We start from the raw sequence: 15,853 nt of genomic DNA on the forward strand, positions 1-15,853 counted from the left end.
CGTGTCGTCATTAGGTCGTCGAGACGGTTTCTTCGTCGTCTTCGTCGGCGGCGGAGGATCTTCGTCAATTCGACGAACAGCAACCGCACCTCCATCGGTTGCTGCTTTTAGTTTTCCGGATATGGGCTCGCAGAGCGGCCCCGGGCTGGGCCGGTGTATGGTCGGTGCTGCGGCGACAGGTAGCGGCCTGGTGACGGCGAACGGGACGGTCGTCGAGGGCTCCACTGAGTAGCGGCGAGGTAATCGGCGATGTCACGAGGGCGTTCACCTTCCCTCGGGCGCTGTGCGTTCACGGCGAAGCCTCGCAATCCCAGGTCGCGGTATGGGCATCGGCGGTACACGTGCCCGGCTTCGCCGCAGTGGTAGCAGAGCGGGCGGTGGTCGGGGGCGCGCCAAATGTCCGTCTTCCTCGCGTAGGTGCGCTGGGCGACGGGTGGGCGTGCTGGCGGCGGCGGCGGTGGACGACGGAATTGCGGCGTTACAGGGACCTGGCGTTGTCGCGGAGGGGGAGCTTGACGGCGTGCGATGGCGGCGTAAGTCATCGCTTCTGGCTGGGGCTGCGGTAATTGTGGTTGCACCTCAGGAACTCCTAGCGATCGGTGCACCTCTTCTTTCACGACGTCGGCGATCGAGGCCACTTGAGGCTGCGACGATGGCAAGACCTTGCGCAGTTCTTCGCGTACGATGGCCCTGATGGTCTCGCATAAATCGTCCGTGGCCAGTGATTGAATTCCGGAGTAGCTTGTTGGCTTGGTGCGTCGGTCAAATTGCCGGTTCCGCAATTCCAGTGTCTTCTCGATGCTCGTCGCCTCACGAAGAAACTCGTCGACGGTCTTCGGTGGACTTCTTACCATACCGGCGAAAAGTTCCTCCTTTACGCCACGCATCAGTAGACGTACTTTCTTCTCCTCGGACATTTCTGGGTCGGCGTGGCGGAACAGACGGCTCATTTCCTCAGTGAAAATCGCGATCGTCTCATTCGGCAGCTGCGCTCTTGTCTCCAGTAGAGCTTGGGCTCGTTCTTTTCGCACGACGCTTTGAAATGTTTTCAGGAAGCCGCTTCGGAAGAGGTCCCACGTCGTCAAGGTGGCTTCTCGATTCTCGAACCACGTCTTGGCGGCGTCCTCCAATGCGAAATAGACATGTCGTAGCTTGTCGTCGCTTGCCCAGTTGTTAAACGTAGCGACCCTCTCATACGTTTCCAGCCAGGTTTCCGGGTCCTCAAATGTGGAACCGCGGAACGTCGGTGGTTCCCTGGGCTGCTGCAGGACGATGGGGGACGCTGGGGCTGCCATTGCGGTTGCCTTGGCCACAATCTTCTTGGTCTTCTCAGGTAGAAGTCCGTGCTCCGGGGGCAGCTGTTGAAGACGGCGGCTTGCTCGGTGGTCCGGGATTACGTTGGTGTTCTGTTCGCGGTCTGGGCTGGGATCACGGCTTGTTGGGGGCGTCCTGTACATGGACGAAAAGCACCTCCACCAGATGTCACGTGGTAGTGACGGTGAAGAAAGAAGCAATAACACAGTAGCAATACTGTGAACGAGAAAACTAACTTTTATTGGGCGAACCTGTGCCCACAAAAACAGGCTACACTTATAGCACAACGATAGCGGCGAACACGGTCGGCGATCGTCGGAAAAAACTGATCAGCGGGTCAAGCGCGTCGGCTTTTATAGATCAGTCGTCGAATGTTCCAGATTACCTGATGGGACCCGCGTGTCTTCCACAAAGTTCTACACCATTCATGTCACGCGATGAAATCTGATAACACAAGGTTCGGCGACAACAGACACGCGGATAGAAGCATCGATAACTTTCCAGAAACTTCGGATACATGCAAGCGCGTCCCGCGCTGCGCGATAAGATTTGTTAGGCGGTGAAACCTGGTCGCCCGATAAATATAAATACACGTGTCAATATTGTGAAGTGCACATTGAAGACATGTGCCTATGTTCGAAATGCAGATACAATCGAATGTTGTTTTACGCAAAAAGGAGCTGTTGTGTAAAGTCAGTTATTGGTTTAACGATCGTGCTGAGTCGCAAATTAGCAAAACTGTTCTCACTTGAAAATCGTTTAATCTAATTTCCCGCTTACGCTTGTTTTTTCTATGAATCAATTCTGGGGTGTTGCGTGCCAAAACCACGATGTTATTATGAGGCAGGCCGTAGTGGGGGATTCCAGATCGGTTTTAATCATCAGGGGATGTTTAACGTGCCCCCAATTCACCGGACCGAGGCGCTTTTCCATTTCGCCCCCATCAATATGCGGCCACCGCGGCCGGGATTCGATCCCGCGACCTCGCGCTAGGCAGCGCAGCACCATAGCCCCTTAGCCACCGTGGCGTGTTTCTTTTTTTCAGATAAACCACGGAACCAGATATTTCATGGAGCCATGCGTGACAAAGAGCAGGCGGCAGCACTGTAATAAATGATACAAAGAAGAGCAAGGCTATAGTTTGTTTCGTGCAAAAATAGAAACGTGTTTTATTTTAAAGCAAAAAAAAACTGACGGCTAAATAACCCACATGAAAACCAAACATAAACATCAAACTTCTTACTACAGTGAAAAAAAACCAGCTTCTATATCAAAGCCTAATGGTGCTGAAACAAAAAAAAAACTCAAAGTGGCCTCGGCTTTACGTTGGTAAAGACTTTTGCTTTAAAACTCAATCGTGAAAACACCTGATTATGGAGACAACTTTTGATGCAAGGCCGTGCTGCTTGCATGGGCGCTGGGCCTTCGTTCCTCTCTCAGGGTGCCATGCTGCGACTGACCTGAGAACAACAGTGGTGTTTTAGTATACATATGACAGTAGCATGATTGTACAGAGAGCACAGTGAAGCCCTTTCGCACAAGACTTTTTTTGGGAAGAGTGGCCAGCAAAGCCGTGGAGTGTGTGCATATGTCAGTAGTCTGCGGGAGGCCAATTCCAAATAATGTTCATATCAGCCAGACGACTATTTGGTTTCAAAAAATTAAATTATGTGGTTTCACGTGCCAAAACCACTTTCTAATTATGAGGCACGCCGTAGTGGTGGACTCCGGAAATTTCGACCACCTGGGGTTCTTTAATGTGCACCTAAATCTGTGTGTGTTTGCATTTCGCCCCCATCGAAATGCGGCCGCCGTGGCCGGGATTCGATCCCGCGACCTTGTGCTCAGCAGCCTAACACCATAGCCACTAAGCAACCACAGCGGGTTTAAACGTTACTCAATTATACAACTATAGCAACTATACAATTATAGCAGCTAAACAAAGTACACCCAGTGGGTGTGATTATACTTTGCATTCCGCTTCATGCTTTATGACGTAAAACAGTAAATGGCATACAAATGTATCCAAGCTGAAGACACCGGACATTGCGGTCTCATTTAAAAAGGTTTGGAATAAATGTCAGCACACACTGAGTTTTCCCATATTCCATCTGAATATTTTTTTAATAAAAATAAAATGCTGCACCTTGACAAGTTCCATGAGCAGCACTTTATAGTAGTGTCCAGTAAAGTATATGTACCAAAGTCAGTAGAATGACCGGGTGTGTCACGCCTGCCATCACCTGCCAGGGAAAGTGGCTGTTGTTTCACTTTGTCAACAATGCCCCTTTGATGTGGCATCCATGCCTGAAAAGGAAGCACAAAGCACTATTCTTAACTGTAATCCTGGATAAAAATTCAGGAGCTTATAATATGAGATTGTCTTATTGAAATCTTGCTTTGCGAGCTCATCTTCGTGCCATGAAAGTGACTACACTTCCTTGCATGAAATTTAATGTCATAGAGTTATAATTTTGTTAACTGCGGGTACTGCTACTAATCAACACTAGTTTTATTGTAAGTGCATGTTCAATATGCTGAAGCATCCATACCAACATTATATGCCGTGTGGCCGAATCAGAAAAAAGCTACTGTGCACATACCTGTTTTAAAACATTCTAGTTGTGTTTCCACCAATATTGCATCCATTAAACTTAAGCTTAGCTGTGACACGCTTCCCTACAGCTGTTGCTTATCATTTTAATAACATATTTACGAGTACAAACCTGCTGTACTGCTTGGAGAAGGTAGCACCTCTGGTACTGAAAGTACTGGGTTTTTATAATGATTGTGCTCACATCAGAGACAAGAGCCGGATAACTTTCGTTCGGCTGCTACCAGTGAACAGGATCGCACAGCTTAGGACCTTGTGAGTCCAAAAGCTTCGCTCAAGTACACGTTGTCTTTATAGCACTCCGGAGTGAGGTGATCCGCGCATACAGACGCGTTTTTACTTGGGGACCACTCGACGACCCGAACAGCACAAAGCCACTTCTTCCGAAGAGCGCTGTTGGAAGGAAACCTGTGATAACAGACACCCTTCGTCTTCGTTGCTGTGTCCTTGCAACCGTCAGCACAATACCAGCTTCCACCCATCGCTTTCCCGCCTACAATGCCTACAGACCGAAGAAGAATGCCTGCAACGACGAGCGTCTATCAAAATGATGACTGTCGACCACCGTCCCGCAGAAGAAGGAACGCGGTTCGTCGAGTGGCGATGTAGGTTCACACGCCACAAGAAGGTTGGTAAAAAGTTCTACATTCGTGGGCATGAGTTGGGAACACGTAACCAATCTTTAAAATTCCATTTCAGGAAAACTAAGTGACTTGTAGTCGCATCGTTTGGCACAGATAATCAGAGTGCCGAAGAGCATATATGTTCAAAATTTTATTGAGGTCGGTGGACATCAAAAAATCGCCAGAGTTGCCCTTGAAGCAGTGCGGGAGAGATACCATCAGTGCCTCAAGAAAGACAAAGTAGAAGCGCGTCATGCACTTGAAGACAAGGTCTTCGTTTACTGATACTTTACATGTTGTACCAGACTGAGAATGACGGTGACTTGAAGTAGAAGCATTTTTTACACCAAATACAGACGAAAATCTTCTGCAAGGGCATCAGCAACGTTCGAAAACATCCCCATTTTCATCAGCAAGCCGTAGATATTTGGTGCTCTTTTTAAAAGACTAAAGGAGCGAGAGTATAACCAGAAATATATTTAATGACATGTCTTGCTGGCTTCACAATGTTTCTCAATGTTTCTCAAATTCTCAAAAAAAAACGACAACGCCTAAATTAATGTTGCCGCTTATCCAGGCCTGTTTGGCCCGCTTTTCTGCGTGCATGGTTTTTTTTTTCAGTACAAAGCTTCTAAACCTACGCCTGACGTGCGCTTAAACAATTTGTCGCCTTAAAGGGACCCTGAAACGCTTTTGACGATTTTCTACAAAGATACTGAGTCGTTAGAGTAGGTCCTTCTGATCATTAATTGACACATCTAAGTGCTCTGCGTAAAGCGTGTAATTTATTATAAGGCTTTAAAAATGCACATCGCTGCCGATCGCAGCGCACTGCTCGGCGGAATTTTAAGCCGCCCCTACCCATATGACCGAAATCACCCATATTACGTCAGTGGGGCGAGCTATCCGATTGGCTGACCAGGGCGCGTGATCGATAAGTTTTCCAACTTTACGGTAAACAAATGATCTTCGTAATAGTTGGAAGGTTAGTTAATTTGTTTTGATAAAAAGAAAGTAACATAAAAAGAATGCACAAGAACAATTTTTCAGTACACTTAAGCACTTCCGGCACACAGCAAGTGTCGTCTGCTTGTATTACAACGTACTCCATTTTGACGAGAGCTCCGCGGTCAGAGTTGGTCTCAGTCTTTTCGCGAGCACTATGAGTCGACTTTGTTGCCTTGTGGACTGCAAACGTAGCGACTGGTAATATGTCAAGCTGCGACATCGTGTCCCTCTGCAAGGCAGCGTACGAGCGAACTGGCTGCTGCGCATCGGGCTGCCGCTATCCGATCGGCGCCAGGATTTGCGCGTTTGTGGCCGTCACTTTACACAGGAAGATTACCAACGCAATAGCGTTTCGCGAGTCCGGTATTAGGGCAAACACAAGCGCAAGGGGACAGGGTCTGGCCGCTTGACTGTGCCGGGATGAGCAGAAGGGCAAATGTGAATGGTCTGCACGGTGCAGCCACCTGGTGGCATAGAGCTCAACAATACACAGTGGCAGCAACGAAGCGTATTCATTTTTGCTGCTGGTGCGTATTTTTCGCAGGAGTGTAATCATCAACACGTTGTTTTTATAAATGTTTAAAATGTTTTACACTTGGTTAGAGCAATATTAGCGCTTTGTTTGGCTGGTTAAGCACTGCGCCAACAAGTGTCTGGACCGTGCAGACCGATCAGGCCGCTCACGTACGTCTACGCCAAAGTTCCTTCATCAGCTTGAGTTTATGCCTCCAGTCATTTGCCGAAATGACCAGCTTGCCTGTGGTTAACGGAATACCAGACACGTTCGGCGCTACGACAGAATGCTCGCAACGCACGCTGCTTCGATAGCTCTCGCTTGAGGTCGACAGCCAAGCGGCTAGCGGAGAGGTTTCGCGCGGGCGGGGGCAGGCTCCAAAACAACCGGAAGTGGACGATGTGACGTCGCATCGTGACGCAGGACCAGTAAAGGCGGAGCTTAGCCCCGCTCGCTCGGCGAACAAGTTGAGGAGGAAAAGCATGGCTGGGGAGGAGGGTAACTTCTAATCGATTGTAGCTCCATTAATACGTAACGCTTCACTTAAATTGTGGTGCGAATGTTCTACTTAAGCTGCACCCTACGCGTCTACAAAATTTGTCCGAACCGTTTCAGGGGCCCTTTAAGGATACGACAGAATGGCGGATCCATAAAGAGAACGCTCTTCCGCAACCACATTCCGCGATGCTCCGCGCTACCATCAAAGTACAGTGGTTCGAATACGTACAAAGCTGCTCATCATACAAACATACCTCCCCGTCATCAAATGTGCTAGGTGGAATCCTGCGCAAACAAGCGAGGTAATGTACGAGCTGTAGCAGACTCCGACTCACAATGCTGGAGCGTCACCAGCGCGAACAACAGTGAATCTCCCAAGATTTACAACCGCAAATCCACTCATTGACACAAACCCTCGACAACCACCTCTTCTCTTACATCCCAGCTTACCAAGCTAAATGAACATCTTGCCCCGTTCATCACCCCGTCCTTTAATGCCCAGGTCATCCCATTGGCTGAGCTGGTAGAAACCACCACCAACGCACACCACACTCGCTTGATTCAGCTCGAAACTTCGATTGTCCAGATCCTCACCACCCTCCTAGCCCAATCCAAGCAATTGGAATCCTTTTCTTCTATGCTGGGCTCCCTCCAGGAGTCACTGCCCCCGGCCAAAAAGGAACGTGTCACCGGAAACTCTTCTACCTCTAACCTATCGTAGATGGCGCGTGGAAAGGACATCAAGATTGTGCAGTGGAACTGTTGAAACCTTTGCCACAATAAAACCCCTCTCCACCAGTATCTCCTCACCCGTTCCTCTCTGCCCCATTTTCTCCTTCTCCAGGAGACTGGGATGGCCCGCACCGTCCCAGGTTACCGCGCCTACCATGCCACAACGGGCACGCCGCTTGCGTCCATTTATGTACGCAGCGACGTCCTCGTCGAGCCACTTGATATCCCCTTCAGCCTCCATAAATATTTAGTTGGTGTGGTGTACTACCCACCTTCTTCCCGCATCTCACTCGCCGTTATGTCTTTCTACAATCCAACTGTCACATTCTCTTTATTCCCTGCCTTGGGCAAATTCCTTTATTCTCTTCCCTCCCCCACCCATCTCCTCCTTGGGGGCGATTTTAACGCCCCTCACACACTCTCGGGCTACCCCAGACCTTCAAGCCCCGCCGCCTACTCCACCATCTCGCCCAAGAACGCCACCTCACCCTTCTTAATACTCCTGGATCCCCTACTCGAGCGGGCACTGTCGCAGAGCGCTCCATGACATCCGTCCTATCTCTCTCTCGGGGATCCCTTTCCTTTCACTGGCAGGTCACAGTTGAAGCCCTTCTCAGCGACCATTTCCTCATTCATATTAGCGCCTCACTTTCCCACATCTTTCGGTCGCACTCAACTACTCACACTGACTGGCACGCATTTCGCACTAATCTCCTTTCCGCATGCTTTGAATCTTACGAAGACTGGACGTCGCGCATCTCCGCAGCCCTTTCGACCAGTAGCTGTCGCGTTAGCTCATGTCACCCTATCCCAGACCCGGATCCTCACTTTCTCCGTTTATGGCGTCGACGGAAACGTCTCCAACGCTTCTTGCTCTCCTAACCCCAAAATACTCAACTTTCCTCCCGGATTCCTGCTCTGCTGGCCGAGATAGTCGCCCACGGCGCGTTCCTCGAGCATTCTCGTTGGAATGCGCTTTGTGACGGCCTCGACTCTGCATTGCACTCGCCATCCACATGGTGTCTTTTTAAATCTTTCTTAGGTACGAAGCCTTCCCTTGCTCCCACTCTAGCAAAAGCCCTCCCTCAGGGGACTCCCTCCGATGTCTCTGACAAGCTCACTTCTTTGTATCTCCCACCCCTTCTCACACTTTCCTACCCAGCCTACTCGCGCAATCCTAACCCAGAGCTCGACCGCCTTTTCACTCTCCGGGAGCTAGAAGCTGCCCTGGCTGCTAATGCTACTCGCTCGGCTCCCGCTGAGGACGCCATCACATACACCACACTCCGCAACCTCCCCGACCACGCCAAGGAATTCCTCCTCCAGACTTGCAACAATGCCTGGGACAGCGGCTACTTGCCGAGCTTTTCGACATCCTCCCTTATTTCTACGATTCCGAAGCCGGGCAAACTCCCTCCCTTTCTAACCTTCGCCCTATCTCCTTGACATCGTGTGTTGGCAAGACGTTTGAGCAAATGGCTTTGACTCGCCTCTTCGATTTTCTTGAGGCGAGAGAATTCTTCCCCCATTCCCTTATCGGCTTTTGACGCCGCGTCTGTGCACATGAAATGTGCTTAATCCTCCAGCGCACGTATTCTCTCGCCCACCCCCAGCCAGATCCACGCTCTTGTGACTGCTGATGTCCGCAAGGCCCTCGACGGTGTGTGCCACGACCACATCCTGTCTCAACTCTCCTCCCTGGACTGCGGCAACCGCATGTACTCTTATCTCCACTCCTTTCTCTCTAACCGAATGGCTCGCTTTCGAGTGGACACCCCCCCCCCCCCCACATCTGTCCGACTTCGACCCGCTCACCTGTGGCACTCCTCAAGATGCTGTTCTCTCTCCTATCCTTTTTAATCTTGCTATGACCCCTCTCGCTCCCAACTAGCCCAGATTCCTGACCTCCACCACATCTTTTATGCCGACGACAGCACCATCTGGTGTCCGTCTGTTTCTCCCGGTCACGTACAGGACACCCTGCAACGTGGCCTCGATCTCATTAACTCCTTTCTCTCCACTGCTGGCCTGTCTCCTGCTCCGCAGAAATCCGAGCTTCTCCTTCTTAACTACTCCTCATACCAGCGCTCCCACAACGCCCTAATCTCACTCCATATTTCAAGCTCTCGCATTCCTACTGTCCCCCAATGCAAAGTTCTTGGCTTCCCGTTGCATGCCGCCAATAATGTGGAAGCCCTCCACCACGCTGTCAGGACCTGTCACTCGGTAACTCACCTCCTGCGGTGCGTGGTCACTCGGCGCTCGGGCCTCCACGAGGCTCACGCGTCCCCAGTTTCCCATGCGCTCGCCCTCAACAAGTTCCTGTACTTTGTACCTTACGTTTCCTTCACCCACACTCAGCTTAACACCTTCCTAGTAAAATATTTTTGCACGCACAATTGACAAGGACACAGTGAAGGGGGACACACGAGCGCTTACTCATGACTATCTTATTTTCGGAAAGATACAGAACATATATACCCCAGTTATCAGCGCTGAGCATGTGCAACAAGAGTGGTCAGAAAAACAGAAGCAGATTAAAAACAGATTAAGAAGGTTCAACCAGTATTTAAAAAAGCAAATTCATTTTGAGTGATTACAACCGATGGTTGGCTTATGCATCTTTCAGCGCACTTTTTGATATGAAATGCTTCTGTAATTTTACATGTTAGTTTATTTTTATCTGAAAACAAAATGTCAGTGTTAAAAAATACCGGATCACAATGACATAGATTACAGTTGTTCGACAAGTGCGAATGATTTTCTTTACCAAGAGAACGTTCATGTTCTTCTACACAGGTGTTTATGCACCGACCGGTTTGTCCTATGTACATGTTGCCACAGGTCAATGGAAGCCGGTACACAACACCTATTCTGTATTTTGTGAATTTTTGATCGTCTTTTAGACCGCAGCTGCGGTCGTGTGTCCCCCTTCACTGTGTGCTTGTCAATTGTGCGCGCAAAAATATTCTACTCTGAATTCGTACCAACTCGCCCAACTATCAGTTCTGCTGCAGCTTAACACCCTCGAGACCGCCCTTGTGGGCCTGTACAAGGCAGCTCTCAACCTGCCTATCACCACCTCTACTGCTAAGCTCTTTACCACAGGCCTCTTCCATCCTCTTCGTTCTCTTCTCTCCCTCCACCGTGACTCCCAGCTTACCCGGCTTTCTTTTACAGGCCTAGGTGGGTATCTCTCCCATTCCCCCTCCCGTCCAATATGTCCATGCCGGCCGTCGTCACGCGGCACGCAGCATCATTCTGCCCTCTTTACTAGCCAGGGAGTAGCCTACACGGATGCTTCTTTCATGGCTCCTCGAGGATTCTGCGGCTACGCAATTTACCATCCCCACCTCCCAGCACCTGAAACTCACACGAGTGGGCCGTACCTACACCCCCCGGACGCAATCTCTCTCTTGAGGTCCTTGCCATTGTACATGCCCTACAATCATTTCCCTCCCTTCCCTCGCTCACAGAGTACACGATATACACCGACTCCCAAGCCGCCATTCACCACATACAAAACCGCACCCTACCCCATTCACTCCAACAGGAGATCGAACGAGCGGTCTCCGCACTTCAAGCTTCCACCGTTTTCCTCCGCTGGGCCCCTGGGCATTCGGCGATTGATGGCAATGAGCTGGCAAATCAGCTCGCCCGTGACGTTTTTAGCCGGGCACCTTTGATTTCATAGTCCAGGCCCTCGGAGGATTCTAGGGGACTCTTCCTGCTCCGCACTATCAAGGAAGTTTACCTCCAGCTCCATCTCCATAAGCGCCTCTACCCTCCCCTCATCCATCCCTCACTGCGCCGGAGGCTTGCCTTCTACGGCACATCCAAATGAATGCACTGCTTACCCCTTCCCGTCTCTTTCTCTATCGCTATCACTCCGACATCTCCTGTCCCAACTGCCCCTCTACTTATGCAGACCTATCCCATTGCCTATCCTACTGTCCGGCTGCTCAGCAATCAATTTTCTATCCTGCCCCTTCCCTTTCCATCACCACCTGGCTCGACTGGCTTGGCTCTGAAGGTGAAGAAGAAGAGCGTCGACTGGCCACCCAGGTGGTCGATATGCTCGGCCTGTAATTTTGGGCTGAATAACAGTTTTACACTACTACTACTGATTGTAACAGATTGTAACTGATTGTAGTGTTTTTTTTCATCTAGTTTACTAAAATGGTGTAATACTTCTTAGAGAGAAGCGCGATTGACTTTTCAATTCCATTCAGCCTTTTCATTGCCTCAGTGAGAGCACCAACCTTAGCCACAAGCGGGAGAAGCGATCAAATATTAATGGAAAGCGATGCTTTCCATTAATATTTGAAATCTGGGAATGACCTGTCGCCACAGTAGGGTGCGAAAACTCCCTATACCTCCCTTGGGACACTCGGTCACATGCCGATACGTGGCGGCAGTGGCGGTTGCCGGATATCCAACTGGATATAATTCTTAAACAAAACAATGTCTTCATGACGTCACTGATCAGGTGAGAAGGTAGAGCGAGAAGGCAGACCGCCGCGAGGAGGAGGCTTGCCGCGAAGCCCTCCTTTCCCATTTCGCACGCGGCGTTCGCGCTCTCTTGCAGGTCCGCTGGCCGCGCGGCGACATTGGCCAAATCACGGAGCATAACCCACTCAAGTGTGCCGTGTTTACGAAGCGCTTTTTTGGGGGCCGCGTTTACACGGAAGCTTTCATTCAATTTCTTAAAGCACTGGGACAGTGCTCGTACACACCAATGCCAAGCAACTATAATGAACAATATTTCTGTAGCAAGCTGTATTCGCAGGTAGTGCATTGCATTTCGTCATTTCGTGAAAGTATTCGCATTGAAATTTATAACTTGTGGTTAAGTTTAGGGCTACAGTTCAACTAGTCCGGAGATATAGGTGGGGGTAGTAAAAGATAATAACTTCCTGGCACCATCAATGGTTAATTTTGTTCGTGTGTTCTGAAGTGCATCAACTAAAGCTGGCCGATTTCTCACTCATCCAAAACTCAAAATAAGTAAATGTTGAAAGTTTTTGTTTTTATTCACACATTCCGTACTGGAAAAAGACTGACCTCTACGCGATGCGAAAGCGTCAATCCGTAGAAGGAATTTTCATTCACAACTAAACTTTGTACATAATGAGCGAACATAGATAACAGAAGATCCAAACCAATCCGAAAATTAACCATCACTGGATGGTCACACGAAACTTGACTATCACGTATAACAGGGACACATTTTGTGGCGCACAGAAAAAAGGTAGAGTGCAATACATGTATTTCCTTGTTAGTATGTGAAGTAAGGACCCAGAGAATTTTAAACTGGCTACATGCTGCAAGAGTTGGAGGACAATCCTCCCCGCTGGTGACCAGTTGTAAGATTTTAGATGTAGCTGAAGGGCGGGACTTCCCATCGCTGGCTACCAGTTGTACGGGTTGTAGTTGGGCATGAAATATGTGGTAGCTAGCCCATGCGGTCATCCATCTCACTCACGCTTGGGACGTGGTTGTGGGGAGAAACTTGCCCTGATCGAGAACTAGGAATACGGGATTTATTTACAGTATTTACATTACGACAGGAAACACATTTCAACAGTCTAGCATGACATCCAAACGGAGCACGCAAGACGAAGCCCGAAGCACACGAGCACTCAAGCGCATGAGCACCACGACTAGCAGCAGACCAAACGGCTGCTTTAAAACCTTCTGTGCTCCCTAGATCCCTAGGTGAGGGAAAACTGCTGTCCAACCTCCGTCCAACCGGACCGTCCAATGTCGTCGTTGGAGGAGTAGTCGACCCGCCTTTGAGGGGGGGCTCACACACTCACATCTGCACTTGAAATTCCCAAAACACACCGAGTTGAGCGTGTCCTCGTAGACAGATTGTCACGCTTGACCCCAGAGGGCGCCTCTTGATTCCAGAACTGACTTCTCAGGTAGCCGTCACGACTGTCAGCAGACTGTGCCGAATTCTGGGGCCCGTGAAAACCCACCGCAAAACACCCTTTTCCAGCAGCTCTCTTGCTGCAAGTAGACCATGAAGGCGACAGGTAATCAAGTAACAATACTCGGTCCGCCGACCATGGCTAGTCTTGCTGGAGTCGCCGACTCTCGGAAGGAGGCGCATGGTTGATTAACTTTGCTTGGTCTCCAGTTCTCCGAAGGAGTTGCATGGTCGGTTAACTTTGCTGGCGTCGCCAGTTCTCCGAAGACGCACATTGTTGGCTCTCCAAAGCCCCTCGTCGAAGCGGCCGAGAAGGGTTCGAAGGTCGCTTCTCCTAATGACGCCACCCCCGCAGGCCGATCGTAACAATGCATCTCCATGAACAAGAAGTAGCCTATAATTGCTCTCATAATTTGAACTACATACCGAATGAGGAGGCATATTTATATAGTGCTTACAAGGACATATAATCTGCCTGTCGTCATAATATGCGTCATTTTCATGCATACAGAAAAGCACGGCGAGTATTAGGACACTATCTTGGCAAAACCGCAAAGCATGTAACCAATCATTCATAAAAAAAAACTTAATAGCACTCTTCATCACAAGGCAGATTACCAGTTCGTGCTTAATTAGTATTAAATACTCTATACTTGTATTACTGGTATTATTAAATACATTTCGCCCTCACAACAAATAACTATAAAACATATAAAACAGGTCTATAAAACAGGTGCTCGAAAGCTTGCGCACACCGAAGCTGAGCCTAAAGCAAGGTAAATTAGAGCATGGTACCATCTACGCTCCAAAATTCAGCTAAAATAGAGAGCCTCCCCCTTCGTCAGTACGATATCTCAGTAATGGTGCACCAGAACGCCGCAAGTAATTTCGTGCGTGCATCCTTTTGCCACCATTACTCTTGATACTCGCTAAAACATCACGGCTGTATCTTTTTTCTTCACTTTAGCCGTGGCTGTATGTGTCGAGCGAAGAGAGCACAAAATGTGTAGCCCAACAAACACGCACTCAAGGCCTTCATTACAAGTATTTCACCGACAGCAGATGGGCTGCCGTCTAGACGAATGGGTCGAGCGACAGTGCTCCTTGTCAGTCGCCTCAGGCTTGCACAGAACTTGTTTACTCACGCAAAATGAAGACCCGCTCAAAAGATAAAGTGAAATACATGTGCTTACCTGCTGTCATTAGGAAACCTGAAAAACTTCGGAGAACTGGAATTGCCGGTGTTAGAACACCACAGAGCCGCGCAACGCATGTGATGCCCCGTTTAGCCATCTTCGTTTAATGCTTGACTTCCTTTCCCGCGTCTTCCGTTCGTTGCACGCCTGATCGAGCTTCTGTGTTTTATCTTTCCCATCTTCATACTTCGAACGACAGCCGAAGCAGGTGACAAAGCGCAATCCGACTTGCGATATCGCTGAGCGAGTGGCAAGGATGAGCGGCGGTAAGCTCGACGGACGCACAGAGACGACCACTTCTCGCGCGTCGCTCGATTTCAACTTCTCAAATATAGAAATAAAAAAATAAGGATGTCCGGCAACCACTGGAAGCGTGCGCGTTCCTTGGAACCGAAACTAGTACTCGCCTTCTGGGGCTTGGCCACAGCACCTCTGTTCTTACCCGCGGTACACATCACACAAACCCAAGTGCTACTAATGGATTCACCCTTACTGCGGAAAGTTGACAGACACACCACGGCACTTCCTAACGTGGTAAGAATATTTGCACCAAGTACAACCCAGGGATATCGAGTCTTCAGTGACCAGTTCATGACAAGACAAACACACAGCTCTGTTTGTGGCTACCATTACAAGAGTAGTAAATATCTCAGCACAGCAGCAGCTTAGGACGAGAGCATTATCAAGCTAATTAAGAATACCCTGGAACACCCGCCGTGGTTGCTCAGTGACTATGGTGTTAGGCTGCTGAGCACAAGGTCGCGGGACCGAATCCCGGCCACGGCGGCCGCATTTCGATGGGGGCGAAGTGCGAAAACACCCGTGTACTTAGATTTAAGTGCACGTTAAAGAACCCCATGTGGTCTAAATTTCCAGAGTCATCCACTACGGCGTGCCTCATAATCAGAAGGTGGTTTTGGCACGTAAAACCCCATAATTTGATTTTTAATACTCTGGAACGAAACCAATATGGAAAGCCGATCAGTAATGCTGCTGCGTCTCATCCACCACCCACCGCTGAGGTGCGAGAATACGAGGGTCCCTGTAAACGCTGTATTTTATGCTTGGATAATGTCAATCGAAGTGCTGAAGTTGGCCCAGTAAAATTCCACGAAGCTGCGTCTTATCACCCGCATGTGCAAGCACAGCAAGGCTCAGGGCAGGCGCACATCCCGATCTGCGAAGACAGTATTATGGACCCTTACACTGTTTATAAACATAGGCACTGGACGGTTTCCGGTTTTGCTCATGTACGTAGCCCGCTAAATTTAGGGAGGAAGAAAGTCATTGGCTGCGATATTGATTAGGAGTGCGTTAAAATCTAAGCCTGCAGATTTTCAACACTTTTCCTCTGTACATAAGAACAATTTTAGAATTTAATGTTGCCCTAAGTTACGCGAAAATATTTATGTATTTGTC

At 49.3% G+C, this 15,853-nt stretch overlaps 1 long non-coding RNA gene across 1 annotated transcript; it reads right to left on the reverse strand.

The window, feature by feature from the left end:
- Positions 1-2,522: 2,522 nt before the first annotated feature.
- Positions 2,523-14,566, reverse strand: LOC135908793 (uncharacterized). The gene is made up of 3 exons (XR_010566425.1): positions 14,432-14,566; positions 3,461-3,621; positions 2,523-2,774 (listed from the first exon to the last, which is right to left on the reverse strand). It is a non-coding gene; the product is annotated as an uncharacterized lncRNA (long non-coding RNA).
- Between the last annotated feature and the right edge of the window lie 1,287 nt (positions 14,567-15,853).

The sequence above is a fragment of the Dermacentor albipictus genome, chromosome 1 (assembly GCF_038994185.2).
Source record: "Dermacentor albipictus isolate Rhodes 1998 colony chromosome 1, USDA_Dalb.pri_finalv2, whole genome shotgun sequence".
Classification (NCBI taxonomy): domain Eukaryota; kingdom Metazoa; phylum Arthropoda; class Arachnida; order Ixodida; family Ixodidae; genus Dermacentor; species Dermacentor albipictus.